The 15,665-nt window shown below is 44.9% G+C and overlaps 1 protein-coding gene across 1 annotated transcript in view; it reads right to left on the bottom strand.

Moving 5' to 3' along the window:
- Positions 1-7,408, bottom strand: part of LOC121447026 (ubiquitin carboxyl-terminal hydrolase CYLD-like) — a 37,927-nt gene extending 30,519 nt beyond the window's left edge. The window contains exon 1 of the mRNA XM_041650007.1: positions 7,276-7,408. The gene's annotated coding sequence lies outside the window, so the exon portion shown is untranslated. The remainder of the gene's footprint in view (positions 1-7,275) is intronic.
- Positions 7,409-15,665: the final 8,257 nt, after the last annotated feature.

A 15,665-nucleotide genomic window follows, 5' to 3' on the forward strand; every position in this document is an offset into this window, starting at 1 on the left:
TTACATTCTGAAACTTTATCCACAATTCATTTATCTATATGCTTCATTCTGGTAATGGAACATTATCTCCTCAATTTTATTTTTTATACATTTTATTTTTATTTACATATATATGTTGTATCTCTGTTGACTGTATGGCACATGTGTGTACTCCCAGAGGCCAAAAGGGGGCGGTTAGATCCTCTGCATCTGGAGTTATAGGCAGTTGTGAGCCACCCACCATGGGTGAAGAGAACTGAATTCAGGTCCTCTGGAAGAGCAGTACACACTTTTAAGTGCTGACCAATCCCTTTACCCACTCAATTTCATTTTCACATACCTTTTGTGCTTAGACAAAGAGATATTAACTATACTAGATATAACTACTATTTAATTTCTTACAATCACAAGCATTAAATATAATCTTGAGTATATGTACACATATATATGTTAGGAAATGATTTGTAGATCAAAAGTTGGACAATGGAATGATGACATATGACTATATTACATTGCTCTAAGATTTTTAGTCCAATCTGATTTTGATGTTTATGTCTATAAATTATACTGAATTATAGATGCTTATATATATAAATTGTGGGCTTTATACCACAGTTTTAAATATGTATAAAGGGAAGAACATACAAGTGATTATTTTCCAGCTCTAACTTGCATTTAAAACTGTTAGAAAAATAATTTTACAATTTGTAGCCTCATTCTTAAAGACAACTTTAACTAATGACTTAAAACAACATAACTTCAAGTGCTGTAAATGACATGCCCATTGTCAACACCAGGCTAAATGGAGAAAAGTTTGAAGCTATCCCACTAAATCAGGAGCAAGGCAAAGTTGTCCACTCTTGTTACACACAAATACCACAGTTCACATGTAAAGGTACAAGGACAACACAGGAATTGGTTCTCTCTGTCCACCGTGTAAGCTCCAGGAATCGAATTCAGGTCATTAGGCTTGGCAGCAAGCACCTTTACCGGCTAAGCCATTTTTCCAGCCAAATATATACTATTTCATAAGGCAATTTAGAAATATAAGTTAAAAGAAAATTAGCTTCATAAGGGAGATATCCTGCTTGACTAAATAATGCTACCCCTGGAAGTCATGGCTATTAAACAAAAATCCCAGTGCCAGATGTAGAAATACCTCCTTAAGAATTGTTAGGCAGGGAGCTTCCAAATGCCCCCAAGACAGTCCAGACTCTTGCCAGTCCTCTTGGTTGCCAACCACAACTAGATAACGAGATTCTATTACTAATGACACCACATTCCTTAGCTGTAAGATACAGAGAAACCAAGAAATGAAGCTAGAGCTGGGATGGACACGTCCTCCTCTGGCTAGCTTTCACAGTGCTGAAAGGTGCTATGCAGGCTGGGTTGGCAGAATGGGACGTCAGTGGTCTTGGCCAGCTGGGAATCCTATGGACTACAATACTAACCAAGCAGGCAAGACTGTGATGGACTCAGTCAACCATGCTCTATTGAATGTGAGGCCTGCTCTGGTAGAGGGAATCCATGCCAGGTATTATAAACCAGTTTAGAAACCCATGGCATAGAGGCTAACTGCCAAAGAAAAATTTTAAAAACTCAATTTCATTCCTTAAAATTAAGGACTTATTTAATTATCTCCATGAAAGAATGGTTTCCATGTATCTCTGCCATAAGAATATAGCTACTTGATTCACAAATACAGTTCATGTTTGTTTCATCCTTCTTTGAGACAGAGATATCCTTCTCCAGCCCTGTGCTTATAGGCAGAAATTAATAACATTATACTATGTAAGCATTTTATCCTTGATTTTCAAATCAAATAAACTTAAAACTAAAGCATCAAACTGTATTATTTGACTCAATGATTAAGCAACCTGGCAATTCAACACACAGTAACAGTTCCCTTAGAAAACACTTTTAGGTGATGAAGTGTCCCATCACGGTAACATTTTCACAAGTCTGTCCCTCTGTAAGCCCAAATGAGAGACACAAATCACCCGAGACAGGCTAAAGTCAGCACTCCTCCAATCCACCATCACTTAAAGCATCTGTGCGATATTTGGTGAAGATGGATGAAGGCCATGGCAGCTTGAGCGGCTCCTCTTTCTGCTTCCTTTTGTAATGTATCTTTAACTCCACTTGAGGGCACTGTCTACTTCAACAGAAATGGAATCAATCTATAGCTGCCACTTACACAACACACCTGTGGACACCTCAATCTTAGCCCCACATAAACAAAATCCCTCAAAAAAAGCACCAAAGAAGCTACACAACCCTTTAATGTGGCTCTGTGCCTCTGAGGCACCAAGATAAAGTGTTTGGTCTTTTGTTGTTGTTTTGTTTTGTTTTACTAAAATGCTATTAATATGTCAGCATTTTTCAAGAAAGGAAATTACTTTTTTCTCTATCGCTAAGAATCATTAGGAATATAAATTATTATTAGTGAGCCTCAAAATATATGTCTGTTTATTATTTCATTGAAAAGCTTTCCATCCTGTCCTCTGACTCCCTTTCCTGTGTTCTACAAATCATACTCTATACTATACTGTCCCTCTTGCAATCAGCCATTTTCTGTGGTTTCCTGCAGTCTGTCTTTGACTCTTTTTGTGGCCTCCTTGCTTTCCAATTTACTATTTCTAATCAGTTCTAAGAAGTGAGGTGATGAGGTATGTTTCTGTGTCTGAAAAAGCAAAGCAACAAAAACAAAAGGAACAGACAAATTCTAGAAGGGTCTTGAAAAATAAGGGGCATAAAGCCTTATTACAAAGATATTCTTGAGACTGTTCCCAGAGGTTGAGGCAGTCAAAAAGCAGTGACTTATTGTTTGAGGATCTCTTTAAAATGCAAAATTTTTGGCCAAAACCATTTCACAGCTATTTTATTTTTAAAGTAATTTTTTCTAAAACCAGGTATCTTTAAAGAGTAAGCTGGAAACTGCATATTCTATTGATTCTCTAACTTAACAACTAATGCTGCAACTTGAAATAAAAAATATAAGTGTTAATGAAGCATTATCAAATCAAAACAAATCATTTTATTTGTTTTACGATATTATATTTTAAATGAATTTGATTACAAAATTGCCTTTTGCAACTCATTAATGGAGGTAGTCCACAGTTTAAAAAAGAAGGAAAAAGATAGCTTCTTGGTTAGTAAAAGGTTCCTGGAAACAGAAGTTTTAAAACACCATTTTTAAAGTGAACTAGCAGAGAGTGATGAAGTCAGCCAACTTGTTGCACAAGTGAACCTGAGTTTATCCTCAGTAATGGGGTAGGTCACAACTAGAATAGTCGAAGCAAACATTACAAAATACTTTTCAAGGTATTATCCAAATATAAGAAACACGTGTGACCTTCCCTCTTTACATGAAACATATTAAGAATAGGTTTGAAACACATTACAGCTAATTTCCTTTATTACAAATAATAAAGTTGGATGAAGAACTTTATGGTTCTTTCTATATACACTTGGTGATAAACCAAAATGATCACTTATCGTCTCAAGATATCAGCATTACAAAAGAAATGCGCTAACATCTTTCTTCCCACTATAGTAATAAATGTAATGTTAACATTCTCATTCCACTGGGATCTTCATAGTAGTTAAATAAAGCCTTATAACCCCAAGCAATAAGAACAGCCTCAAGACTTCTCTCTTTGTAGAAAGAGAAACATCAAAATCACATTGTGAGTTCTTTCCAGGTCAGGGGGAGTATTCAGATACAGTCAGGGTTAGACACTGAAATCCACAACTTTAAGTATGACGCCTGCTTTCCACCTACTCAGTTGCTGCTTTAAATAAAGGTCATGACTTCTGTAATAGAAGGAAGATAGGTCTCACAAAGGCCATGGTCAAGAGGATGGGGTTAGATGAAGGGAGAAATTTTCAATTGTACTCTCTTGTTACTTGGCAAATGGAATCACTGTGAAAGTGAGTATATCTCACGAACAATTCATCTAAACGCTATCTCAGGTTAGACTGGGTAACAGTGATCTTGTATATTTTGAAAATTAATGAAGTATTCAAAGAAGTGTATCAAAGAGCTGGAACACAGCAGTGTAGCCTCAAACTGTTCAGCCTGAAACAAGGATGAACAGGCTTCTTCTTTTCTATTTTTGAGGACACTGGAGACAAGGGAACAGTAAAGAATCACAGGGATTTGAAATCATATCTGTTTATATGAGCTTGGTGATGGCCTGAATGTTGAGTAAAGGAGGGTTTCATTATATTACAATAACCATTAAACTAAATGAGAGTTGAAAATAGAAATGTTGATCAATTTCCAATGAATGAAATGAAAAGATGATCAAGATATAAGTCCTAGCACAAATCAGACTTCTAAAACACACAGTACAAATGGCCATCAGTTACACAGAAATGGTGACTGCTAACTTTTCTAGACTATTAGATATCTTGATATCAGTTCAAGAGATCAGGTTGCACCATCTAAGAGGCTCACAAAAACAGGTGTCAATCAGGAACTTCCGACATCTTCTGAGGCAGCCTCCCTATTCTCAAACACCACAGGAAGTTTTCTAAATCAGCATAGAAATTGAAATACTAAATACTGCCCAAACCATAAATGGTAAAGAGGTAAGCAGGCTGGCATGGATCCTCAAGAAAAGAAACACATCTTTTCCCAAATGCTTCAAGACAGCTAGGATGACTATCGGTTTAAGAAAAAACCCTCGCTAAAAGAACAAGTTGTTATATGCCTAAACAGTACACAGAAATACAGAGATTTCAAGACCAGGATAACTTACAACACAAGGATACAGTCCCTAAAACAAGTGGGTCTTACAAGGTTTAAAAAAAGACCAAGTCTGATTCCTACACACAGTCATATCAGGAGGATGACCGCCCCACTCCTTGTCTTCCCAGGGCCTAGGCTGGGAAACTTCATTAGCTTAGGAGGTAACAGTGAAAGTCAAAACACTATTTCTTTGTCCTTTTAAGTGACTCAAGTTTCTACTACGTTAAAATATAAAATCAAGAAAAAGGAAAATGACTTTTGCCTAAAATACCATTGACTCTTTGGATAAAAGAAATCACAATCAGTTTTAGACTATGCTGCTACACATATAAGTATAAAAAAAGGAGAAATGTTACACTTAAGAAATCAAGCTGTTTAGACCCTAAATAATCACACAGAAACTCTATTAATTAAATCACTGCTTGGCCCATTAGCTCTAGCTTTTTATTAATTAACTCTTATATTAATTTAACCCATTTCTATTAATCTGTATATCACCACGTGGCTGTGGCTTACTGGGTAAAGTTCCCAGCATCTATCTCCTGCGGCTCCATGGCTGGGGTCATCTTCAACAGAGAGAAGGGAGAGAAAAAAAAAAGAAGAAATAGGGGAGGGAGGAGAGGAGAGGAGGGGGAGATCGTTAGCAGGGTTCAACACTCTACATTCTAAGTCAAAAGATTCCTAGACAGTAAACATAAGTCCTTGATATTTGGTGATACATCCTACACACAGCATCTTCGTTTTGGTGCTTTGAGCACTGTGATTACCAATGAGATGGCTCAAATTTCCATATGCTTATTAAATTTCTTTTCTGTTCTCTGTATATTGCTTGATAAGAGGCATCAGCCATTTTGGGTAGTGGGTAAAATCTTGTTTTACTACAAGCTTGTAAAAAAATCTTTTTACTTAAGGAAATGAACCTTTTACCTCATATCGTAAAAGTGTTTGTACAATTTACACTCAAATTTAATTGTGTTGCTCTTACTTCAAATGGTTGCAAAAGGTTTTTATGAGAAGTCTGTTAATTGCCTTTGCTAAGACTTACAGACTCATCAGCATCTCAAACGTTAAATAAAATCCATTAGTATTTTCTAGGCAAAAAAAAAAAAAAAAAAGAAAGAAAGAAAGAAAGAAAAAAAAAAACCAAGCTGTTCTGAGCTTCATTTGACACTGGCTTCCTAGCCTCACGCCACGTATAACATACTTAAAAAAAAAAGAAAGAAATTTAAGATGATAGTATACAAGCCAGGAACATGATACTGGTATAGTTAGAGGAGCAGGATAAACTACTGTCCTTGCTCCTCGTGTATTGAAGATTTCCTTAAATCACTTAACCACAGTTGAGCTATCTGCTGTTCGATGGTATTTTATATAACAAGTTCCTGGCCTTATTGGCTCATCTCAAAAGTTAACCACTCCAAACAAGGATTTCTTTGAAAGAATACCTTAGGATTTTGCAGCAGAACATTAGAGAATGTTCGGGTACTGTCAACATTCAAATTACAGGAACCTCACTAAGAATTTCCAGCAAGTCATTTTCTCTTAATACTGTTCTAGTGCAAATCCACCCACTACCCAGTGGGGAGCAGCAGGCTAAATTCTTGGGGCCACTCAACCTACTTGAGGTGTGAGGGGGTGTGCAGGAGACTGACGCCTGAATGCACGCCCCCTTGAGGCCTGCATTCTCTCTGGAGCCAATGATTACAAAAACGAACAATCTTATTAAGATTCCCTAATTAGCCCCAACTAAAATAAAAACAAAAACAAGGTATGAATGAATGCTCCTCTAAGGAGACAACTTCCAAGAAAAAGAAGAGAGAGGATGGTGGCGAGAATAGGGGGGTTGGGAGATTGCAAGGCTTGATGGCTAGATGACAAACCCTTAAAACATGCTAACGCCAAGGGGTGGAACAGAAAAAGATGCCAAGGACATGAACAACCCGGCAGCTGACCCAGCTGAACGCAGCTCAAGACCGTGATCTTCATTCACGACTTCGCGATTCTCCAAAGCTGACCATGGGCAATAAAAGGAAAGAGAAGTACCCGTCTCAACAGGGCACACCTTCCAACTACACAACTGTGCAAAACCATTCTCCTCCCTCCCCTTTCTCACGCCACCCCAGACCAGGGAAACTGAAAGAAAAAAAAGCAGAACACGCCATTAGCGAGGCCGGACTGCTCTTCCGGGAGAGGAGTCTCCAAGAGCCCCCAAAACGGCACAAGCATGAAGTACCACAACCCGGGGCTCTCCGTGCCTCTTGCAACCCGCTGGGGGACCAGCCAGGTCCTGGCCTCAGTTTCCCCATCTGTCAACGACGGCGAGCCAAAGAGGAAGACTGAGTGCTGCGCTGCTCCTCCCCAAGCCCTCTGGTCCCGGAGTCCCGCGACTCGAAGTCCCCCTGGAGGCTGGAGGTGGGCAGCCCGGGGCAGCTAACGGGCCGGCGCTGAGGCCCGACGGTCGCCTCTGCCGCTCAGGGAGCCCCGAGGCACAGAAGCAAAGCCGAAGACCATGCCTTTGCCGCTCGGCCGCACTCACTCACCCTTCTCGGCCGCCGCTCAACGCCCCGGCCCCGGCTTCATAGCCGGCGTGTCCGGGGCTGGCCCGGAACCCCACACCCACCACCCCAGTATTTACCTCAGGCTCGCGGGCCCCCGCGCAGCCGAACCTGCTACCTGGGCCCGCCCCCACCTGCCCCGCCTCCGAACCGCCCGCGGGGAGGGAGGAAAGGGGGCGGAAGGGCAGACGCCGCGCCAGCCAATCGCATCCAGAGATTCGTGTCTGCGCGCGCTCTGATTGGGTCTTCCTGTAGATCTTCGTCCAATGGCAGCCGGCGCGGCGCCGGCCGAAGGGACTTTCCGCTCTGTCAAGCTCGGTGGAGCCAAAGGGAAAGCGAAGGGGCGGGGCAGAAGGGACAGAAGAAAAGGATGGGGGCGAAGAGTGAAGGCTGATTGGACCAAAGGCTATGGGTGCCGCGTCACCATTGGCTGAAACCAGACCTGGGCGGGGCGCTGGGCTCCCAGCTCCACCTCCCTTGCGCGAGTCTGGGTTCTTGCTCTAGCTGTCAAAACTCGGGTGGGAAGCGGAGAGCTGAGAATAGTTTTTCAGAATTCCATGAAAGATCGATGCTTAGAATCGCACCTAAGAGTCAATGTTTTCTTTCTCAGTTATTCGCCGTGTGACATGGGGAACTCCCGACTATGCTGAGCCTCTATTTCCTCATCTGTAGAACGAAGGTGTTAGTACCACCTCTCTTACCAAATTCTTGTAAAATGCCACGCCGCATCCCCTAACAGTAGGCGCTCGGGAAAAGTTGAGGCGCTTCCTGCCCTCGGATGGGGTCCGGAACGCCTGCTATTTCTGAACCACTGGGGGCACCTGTCCCAGGTTGGAGAGAATCTCCTAAGGATAGAGAAGGGATTTCCACCCTCCACCTTACCCAGGCCGGCACCCCTGGCCACCGGCCAGATTTGGGGTAGAGTTAAGGATCTTTCGATTAGAAGAGAGGCTTCTGACTCCCAAAAGTGCTCACAATATTTAAGGAAACTCTTTTTATATTCAGTCCCAGAGTCTGGCAGTACATGCCTTGCTTCGCTGGATAGTCCTCTTAATTAATTCCTTCTCCTTTGACATTTTAACTACTAATTATGGGAGAAGGTGATTAATACTGAGAAAGAAGGAGGTGTGTGTGTGTGTGTGTGTGTGTGTGTGTGTGTGTGTGATTATTAATCGTGACACAAATTCCCCCAGTGGAAAGTGGCATGTTTCTGAAACCAATGAGAAGTTAAAAGCGGGCAGACACATGGGTGATTACCAACAGTATAAACTCACCCCATCTCTCTCTGCCGAAATCACCCACGGTGAAACTAACATCACTTGTAAACCTAAGCCTCAATCACTGGTACACATACATCCTGTTCCCACCTTCCTGAGCTCTAGCAAGAAACAACATGATAGGGATCAACAGTGACAGTGACGTGCAGTGAGTGGCCTTACGCAACACTATCCCTGAGAGATCTGATTCTCCCATGACACCGGCGGGACCCGGAGATCCAATCTGGCTGTGTGGGAGAACATTTCAGCCTGGAAACTGGTTTTGCTTCCCTCCAACCAACAAGGAAGAGAAAGGAGTCAAGGAAGTGAACTTGGGGAATCTTTTAATGAGGCAAGCACTCTTAGTTTCTCCATCTTGCCAAATTCCTCCCCCATTGTTTTCTCTCCTCAGATCTTCTCTCCCTTGTGCTCCTTGCTGGGTTGTCACGCCTGGCCACAGTGGCCACACATCTTACTTAGCCCTCCTCTTGTTACATGCTCACTGAATCGGGGTTAGGGCCTGCCCTCGTCATCAGCTAAGCCAAGCCTTACACCCAGGCTCCTCTTAGTCACCGTCTCTGCTAGAACTGAGCTGACGCGATGCTCAAGAGATGCCTGCCATGATCTCAAACAGGAGAGCAGACGGTGTCATCACCTATATATTATTTGCAATTCTTTATCTTCCAGCCTCTCATTTTACAGAAGGGAGAGTAAGGTCCAGAGGTAAAAAATGGATTCCCTCAGTCGCACAGACGCTGTCTCCCCACTTGTGTTTAAATGGTTTCTCTGACTGAGAGGTTATCATCCCTCCAAGCTTCCCTTCTCGAGGGACCCAGCCTAGGTCCAAACTCTACCAACAGTCTTTTCAGAGCCTGCTCACCTCTTGCTTCCCTACCCTCAGCCTGCCCCACCCATCCTGCCCTTGGCTCCACACGGGTTAGGTTGAGCTGCTGAGGAGCTGGCAGGAGTCAAATCGGTGGACGGTGGACGGGAGGAATGAGTGCCTGCCCCCAGCAGGGAGCACAGAGCACAGAGTAGCCCCCTGCTGTCCCCGTTGACAGCTCAGTCAGAGTTAGGAGAACAGTCTGAGAAGTACTCTAAGAAGGGAGGGGTGAGCTCAGAGGCAGCCTGAAAAGGCTCCTGCAAAATAAGAGAGCAATGACGAATGTCACAAGAGCTGAGTGAGCAACCCAAAGGGAACAGAAAGTGCATGAGATACTGAAGGAACTGAGAAGGCTCTGACAGCGTGGCACACTTCGTCAGGGCCAGGCAGGGCCTCATTCCCAGAGCACTGCGACTCCCTGGAGGGTTTTTAATCTGGTAGTGAATGCGATTCTAAACTGTCTTACCCAATTCTCTTAAGGCGTGTGCAGGATCCCTAATGCATGGCCAGTGAGCTGAATGCAACCCCTCTAGACGTTGGTAAATCCAGGTAACTTTTTAGGAGCTATTTCAGACACACCGTGGGGACTGAAGGAAACATTTCTTAGTAGTGCTGGCATGGCCACGACATAGACCCTGCACTATGTCTCCCAGGGGTTACCCCATGCCTCATTAAAAACTCAGTAAGTACCCACAGTGTTTATTTCATGCATATCTGTATTTAACACAACCTAAAGTGAATGGTGGTCCTGCCCCACTGCGATACTACCGTACCCCACCACCACAGTGAATGGGTGACTTCCCGCCACACCCTCAGCCTCCCTGGTTCTAGCTGTGTTCCCACCAACCTAGTGAACACGGCTCTGAACCAGAATGAGCTCTGAGCCAAGAAGCCACCTAGACCAGGTATCCTTGCAGATGAGGATAGGGCACCATCGCTTTCTCCACAGAAGCCCAGCATGGTGTCTTCCCGGGGAGCTGAGTATCCTCTGTCACAGATACATCCATCTCTGAGGAGGGGCCTTGTGGCAGACCTGAGCACTCTATCTGGAAGCTGTTGCGCTGGCCACCGAAGAGCTCCTTTCAATGAGATAAAAGAGATTGCATTAAACGTCTTTAAGCTAATCCAGCTGAGCCCCTGCTCCCCTCTTGGAGCTGCTATCAGTATTTAGTAGTGATGAGTGATTTCTGTGGGCGACTCTAAAGCACACAGAGGAAGAGGCTCGGTGCTCTCCTCTGACACATTTGTGCCACACTGAGACCATTTGGGGTAGCTCATGCACTGAGTGTGCCTCGTGTCTGGGATAGCCATCCTTCCTTGGGAAGGACGCTCTAGTGGTGTCCTGGGCAAGGAGATTCATTCTTCTCATCTGTGCCAGCTTCGGCTTCTGCTCCCATTAAATACAGTTCATTAAGTGAGCTCTTCGCTTAGTTTTTTTTTTTTTTTAAAAAAAAAAAAAAAGATTGAGTGCCTAACATGTGCTGCGTACCTTCCCAGGCTGAGGGCACTGGAGAGAGCTTCGCCTCTGCTCCCAAGCAGCTGGCATTCCGAGGAAAGTACGTCAGCCTTTGCTAAAGCCTGCTGCTGTGACAAAATCCCCGAGAAAACTAGATTGGAAAGAAGAAGGGTTTCTTTTGGCTCAGGGGTTTCCCCCGTTGCTTTGGCCAGTGGCTTTGAGCCTACGGTATTGAACTATCATAGGGTGGCCGTCGCTAACCTTGAGGTAGTTGAGAAGCCTAAAAGAGACATGAGGGAGAACCAGAGTCCCACTATCTCCCTCAGCGGCACAATCCCAAATGACAGAAGACCTCCTATTAAACTCCAACTGTCAAAGGCTCCACAGCGTACCAATAGAACCACATATTGCCAATTAGTTCTTCAAAACACAGGACTTTGAGGGATATCAAGATCCAAACTCTGTCAAGAAGAATGGGGCAAATGCACACAAGGAGTCAACACTGAGAAGGCCCCGAGGCAGGAGGATTGGAAATGGGCAGACCAATCAGGGAAGAACTCCCTCAAGGAGGCGATTGGGGGGGGGGGGGGCATAAGGAAGTAGGCACAAGCCTAGCACAGGAAACGGTGACACCTTAAGAATGATCCTGAGTAAACTGGGAGCATAGGGGTCACGGGAGAAGGGAGAAGGAGAGGAGGAAAATGGAAGGGGAGTGGAGAAAAATGTATAGCTCAATATAAACAATAGAAAAAATAATAAAATTAAAAAAAAAGAATGATCAGGCAGGTGCACAGGTCTGAAAGGAGAAAAGCCCTCAGCAAAGCAGCAGAGAACACGGTTTCAGTGGCAAAGAGAACTCCAGACACAGGATGGTCAGCAGGAGACTCTGACTTTACTCTGTGCTAAGTGGGAAGTCAAAGAGGGCTTAGAGCCGAGCAGTAGCTAATCTGACTTGTGCTGGTCCTACTAGATCAATCTGTAGGCCAGGGGCAGAAGCAAGGAGCCCAGCCAGGCTGCCATCAGCAAGGGACCCCTGTGTCCTGGCAATGGAAGTACTGAACAAGAAGTGGTAGAGATGAGGGCACATGGAATGAGGATGCCAAACAGAAGACAGCTAGGCCTGGGGGTACACACTTGTCACCCCAACAGTAGGGAGGAGGCAGAGGCAGAAAGATCTCAAGTTCGAAGCCAGCCTGGGCATCATAACAAAATGTCAAAAAAAAAAAATAGGGTAAAGAGAAGTTTGGAAAGAGAACAATAAAGGGAGAAAGTGACTCTGATTTGGGGGACAAATGATTGTTCCTTAGAACAAAAGCTGACAGGATGAGTGACAGGGGAGAGCTGTGCTCAGAGGATTGGATGGTGGCTTGTTGGGGAAAATAATTATAAATTGTGATGAGATTTAGAGTCAAAACAACAGGAGCCTCCGGGGAGTTTGGGTTTTCCGTCTACACAGCTGTAGTCTGTTTGGATGTAACACTCAAACAGGAAATTGCTCAGCTCAGTCCCCATGTCCCGGATGACCTATAGCCACTATCCCAAACCCGAGGCTGAGCATGAGCAATTCCAGAGCTTAACCCACCACACTGTGCCCACTGCGTGGGAGGCGATGTCTCGACCATGCGCTGTTAAAGTAAAGCGTCAGAACTCTAGCCGAGACTCGGCCCACTTCAGACACGGTTCCGCTGGGACGTTTCTTCTTCTTCTCGGTATTGGAGACTCAACCCTGGACTACACAGTGCTAGGCAAGTGCTTCCCCGCTGAGCTCCACCCCCAGCCTTTTCGATCCTATTTCAATGCCGCACGTTCATTTCAGTATCTTGTTGCCTGATTGTGGAGGAGGCTGAGGCAGGGGTAAGGGAAATACTCAGTGACCACTTTCTCCCAGGATCGTGACAAAGATTGCTAAAATCTAAAAAGTTTCCTAAACTAAAACCTAGAAAAGTCTCCTGCCCTGGTACTTTTTGTTCTGCGAGCAAGAATTAGGTACTTTTGGTCACGTGGGATGTCTGCGAGGACCAGCCTGAGCCAAGAAGGGCTACACAGGCACTTGTTCTCCAACAACTTTTCAAAGAAATTTAAGACTAAGAACCTGAGTTCACTGGGTACCTGCTCAGGCCCGAGTCCCTTTGGTGTCGTCTGCTGGGCTTTTCAAAGTCCAGAAAGTTAAACTGATTCTGCCAGTGATTTCCTACCAAGTTCTGGGTGTCCTTCTTGTCCTTGCCTGGGTCTTTGTAATACCTCATTTCCCTTTTTTGTTTTGTTATTGTTTTCCTTTTTAAATTTTTGATTGATCGACTGATGATGTTGTTTTTCTTTGAGATGGAGTCACACGTAGTCCAGATTGACCCCAACTCAGTACGAAGTCAAAGATGACCCAAACTGTTTTGTTTCTACCTCCCAAGCACTGGAATTACTAGTGTGCACCACCACACTTGGCTCTGCCCCCTTATTTCTTCTCGGTCTCTCCTGGATTCTGCCACCCAGGTCTAAGAACTCCTCATTTTGAGGCTGAAGACACCCACCTCACTCTCTCCCTGGCAGTGCCCTCTCAGGCCTCCAGACTGATACAGTGTAACTTGACTTCTCCTAGGCATAGCAAACTCGACCATCTGAAACAGAAGCCTTTCCCTTCCCAGTTTATTTCCAGCTTGCTATCCACGAACCCCCCACGCCCCTCCCACCCCCGTGCTTGGAACTAAAATCTGTCATTCTAGATTCTTCCCTTTCCCTGGGCGCTCTCCTTTCTACCTGTAAGCCCCTGACACTCACCTCCACAGGGTCTCTGGGGTCTATCCACCTAGCTCCACCTCCCCACCAATACCCAGCCTGCACTAGTTCCTCAGCCGCCTTCCCACTTTCTTCTCTCTCATTCCTACCCCTACGAATTTGGGTCACATCTCCACCCAGGAGCGAAGTTCTTTGTTAAAAAAAAAAAAAAAAGGATCCTATCTCCCTGGCTTAGAACATCCCAATGACTTGACCTTATTTTATTTATTTAGGTTTAGGTTTTTTGATATAGATTCTCACTATGAAAGGTCTGAACTTTCCCCATTTTACAACTGGACCAGAATTTCAGTTTGCTAAAAGGACAAAGGGAGAGACAGCATGCACACAGGGATGAGGGGGATAATACACACCAGGTCCGAGTCGGTCCCCACAGTACCTCAAGGCAATGACCAAAAAGGACAGTTCCTATAATCTCCCTAAAATATACCCTATATGCCCAGGTATGTCCCAAAATGGTGAAACTATAACCACAGTCAATTTGAAATGTACTAATGTGACTGATGCTTACCTAACCAATTACATTTGAGATGATGTTCCTGTCCCTGAAATTCCCCCTAGCTTTGCTTAAGGAGCCTGAATGCTCTTCTCATTGACGCCATTTTGTCTTTGCATCACATGGCTGACCCCCCTGCGCACTGGAATCTTTACCCTTGAGAAAATAAACACTCTTGATGATTACATACTGGACAGTGGTTTTTTGTGGGACTACTCTAGGACCCTAACAACTACATAGCCCAGACTGGCCTCAGATGCTAAATCCTCCCATTGAGCCTTGCAAGTGCTGGGATTACAGGCAGGTGCCACAATATCTGCCTTTATTCCAAGGTCAAGACCAAATTCTTGGTCATGTCCATCCAGAACTGCCCCTTGATAGGCCATCTAGTGGCACCCTGCCCTTGGCTCGCGGCAACCAGAGTGTGTTCATTTCCTGCAGTTGCAGCAAACCATCATAAGCACAGGGTCTGAAAGTGACATAAATTACACCATCAGGGGGCTGGAGAGATGGCTCAGAGGTTAAGAGCATTGCCTGCTCTTCCAAGGTCCTGAGTTCAATTCCCAGCAACCACATGGTGGCTCACAACCATCTGTAATGGGGTCTGGTGCCCTCTTGCTGGCCTGCAAGTATACACACAGACAGAATATTGTATACATAATAAATAAATAAATAAATAAATATTTAAAAAAATTACACCATCATCTGTAAGTTCAAAGTGGACTGTGCTCCCTCCAAGGCGAGGTGGGGGGGGGGGTCTGCTTCCCTGTCATTCCCAGCTTCCAGACCGGCAGTCGTTAGTTCTTTTTTTTTTTTTTTTTTTTGGATTTTCGAGACAGGGTTTCTCTGTAGCTTTGGTGCCTGTCCTGGAACTAGCTCTTGTAGACCAGGCTGGCCTCAAACTCACAGAGATCCGCCTGCCTCTGCCTCCCAAGTGCTGGGATTAAAGGCGTGCGCCACCACCGCCCGGCCAGTCGTTAGTTCTTCACCCCCCCTTCTACCTTCAAGGCCAGTGGCATGGCATCTCCTTCAGCTGTCACGGGGCCTTCTTCTGTGCCATGCCATTCCCCCACACCTGTCTCTCATAAGGACACACATAACTGTGCAAGGCCGACTGGACAATCCATGGCAACCACCACTCTTATTCCAAAAAACCCTACAAAGTCCCTTCTACTAAGAAAGGTCCTGGGAGCTAGAACCTGATGTCTTTGGGGACCATGACTCAGCTCACTGCACACCAAGGATCTTGTCTGAACAGTCTCTGTGCAGCTAGCTCCATGGCACTGAAAGCCCCTCTGCCCTCTCTCTGGCGGCCTGGCCAGCTCCTTCCCATGAGCACACAGCTTTCTTAGCGCATCAGAAAAAAGCGCCCTGGCCCTGCCGTCTGTTTGTTTCTCAGGATCTCGGCATTCCTCCGAGGAGGCAAGGGATACCCGAGGTGAAGGGCATCTGAGGTGGAAAGGTCTCACTGGTCTCTTGGCCTTGCTGCTGTGGGCC

The sequence above is a fragment of the Microtus oregoni genome, unplaced genomic scaffold, assembly GCF_018167655.1.
Source record: "Microtus oregoni isolate MIOR12 unplaced genomic scaffold, Mior012 000004F_ref0000308, whole genome shotgun sequence".
NCBI lineage: Eukaryota > Metazoa > Chordata > Mammalia > Rodentia > Cricetidae > Microtus > Microtus oregoni.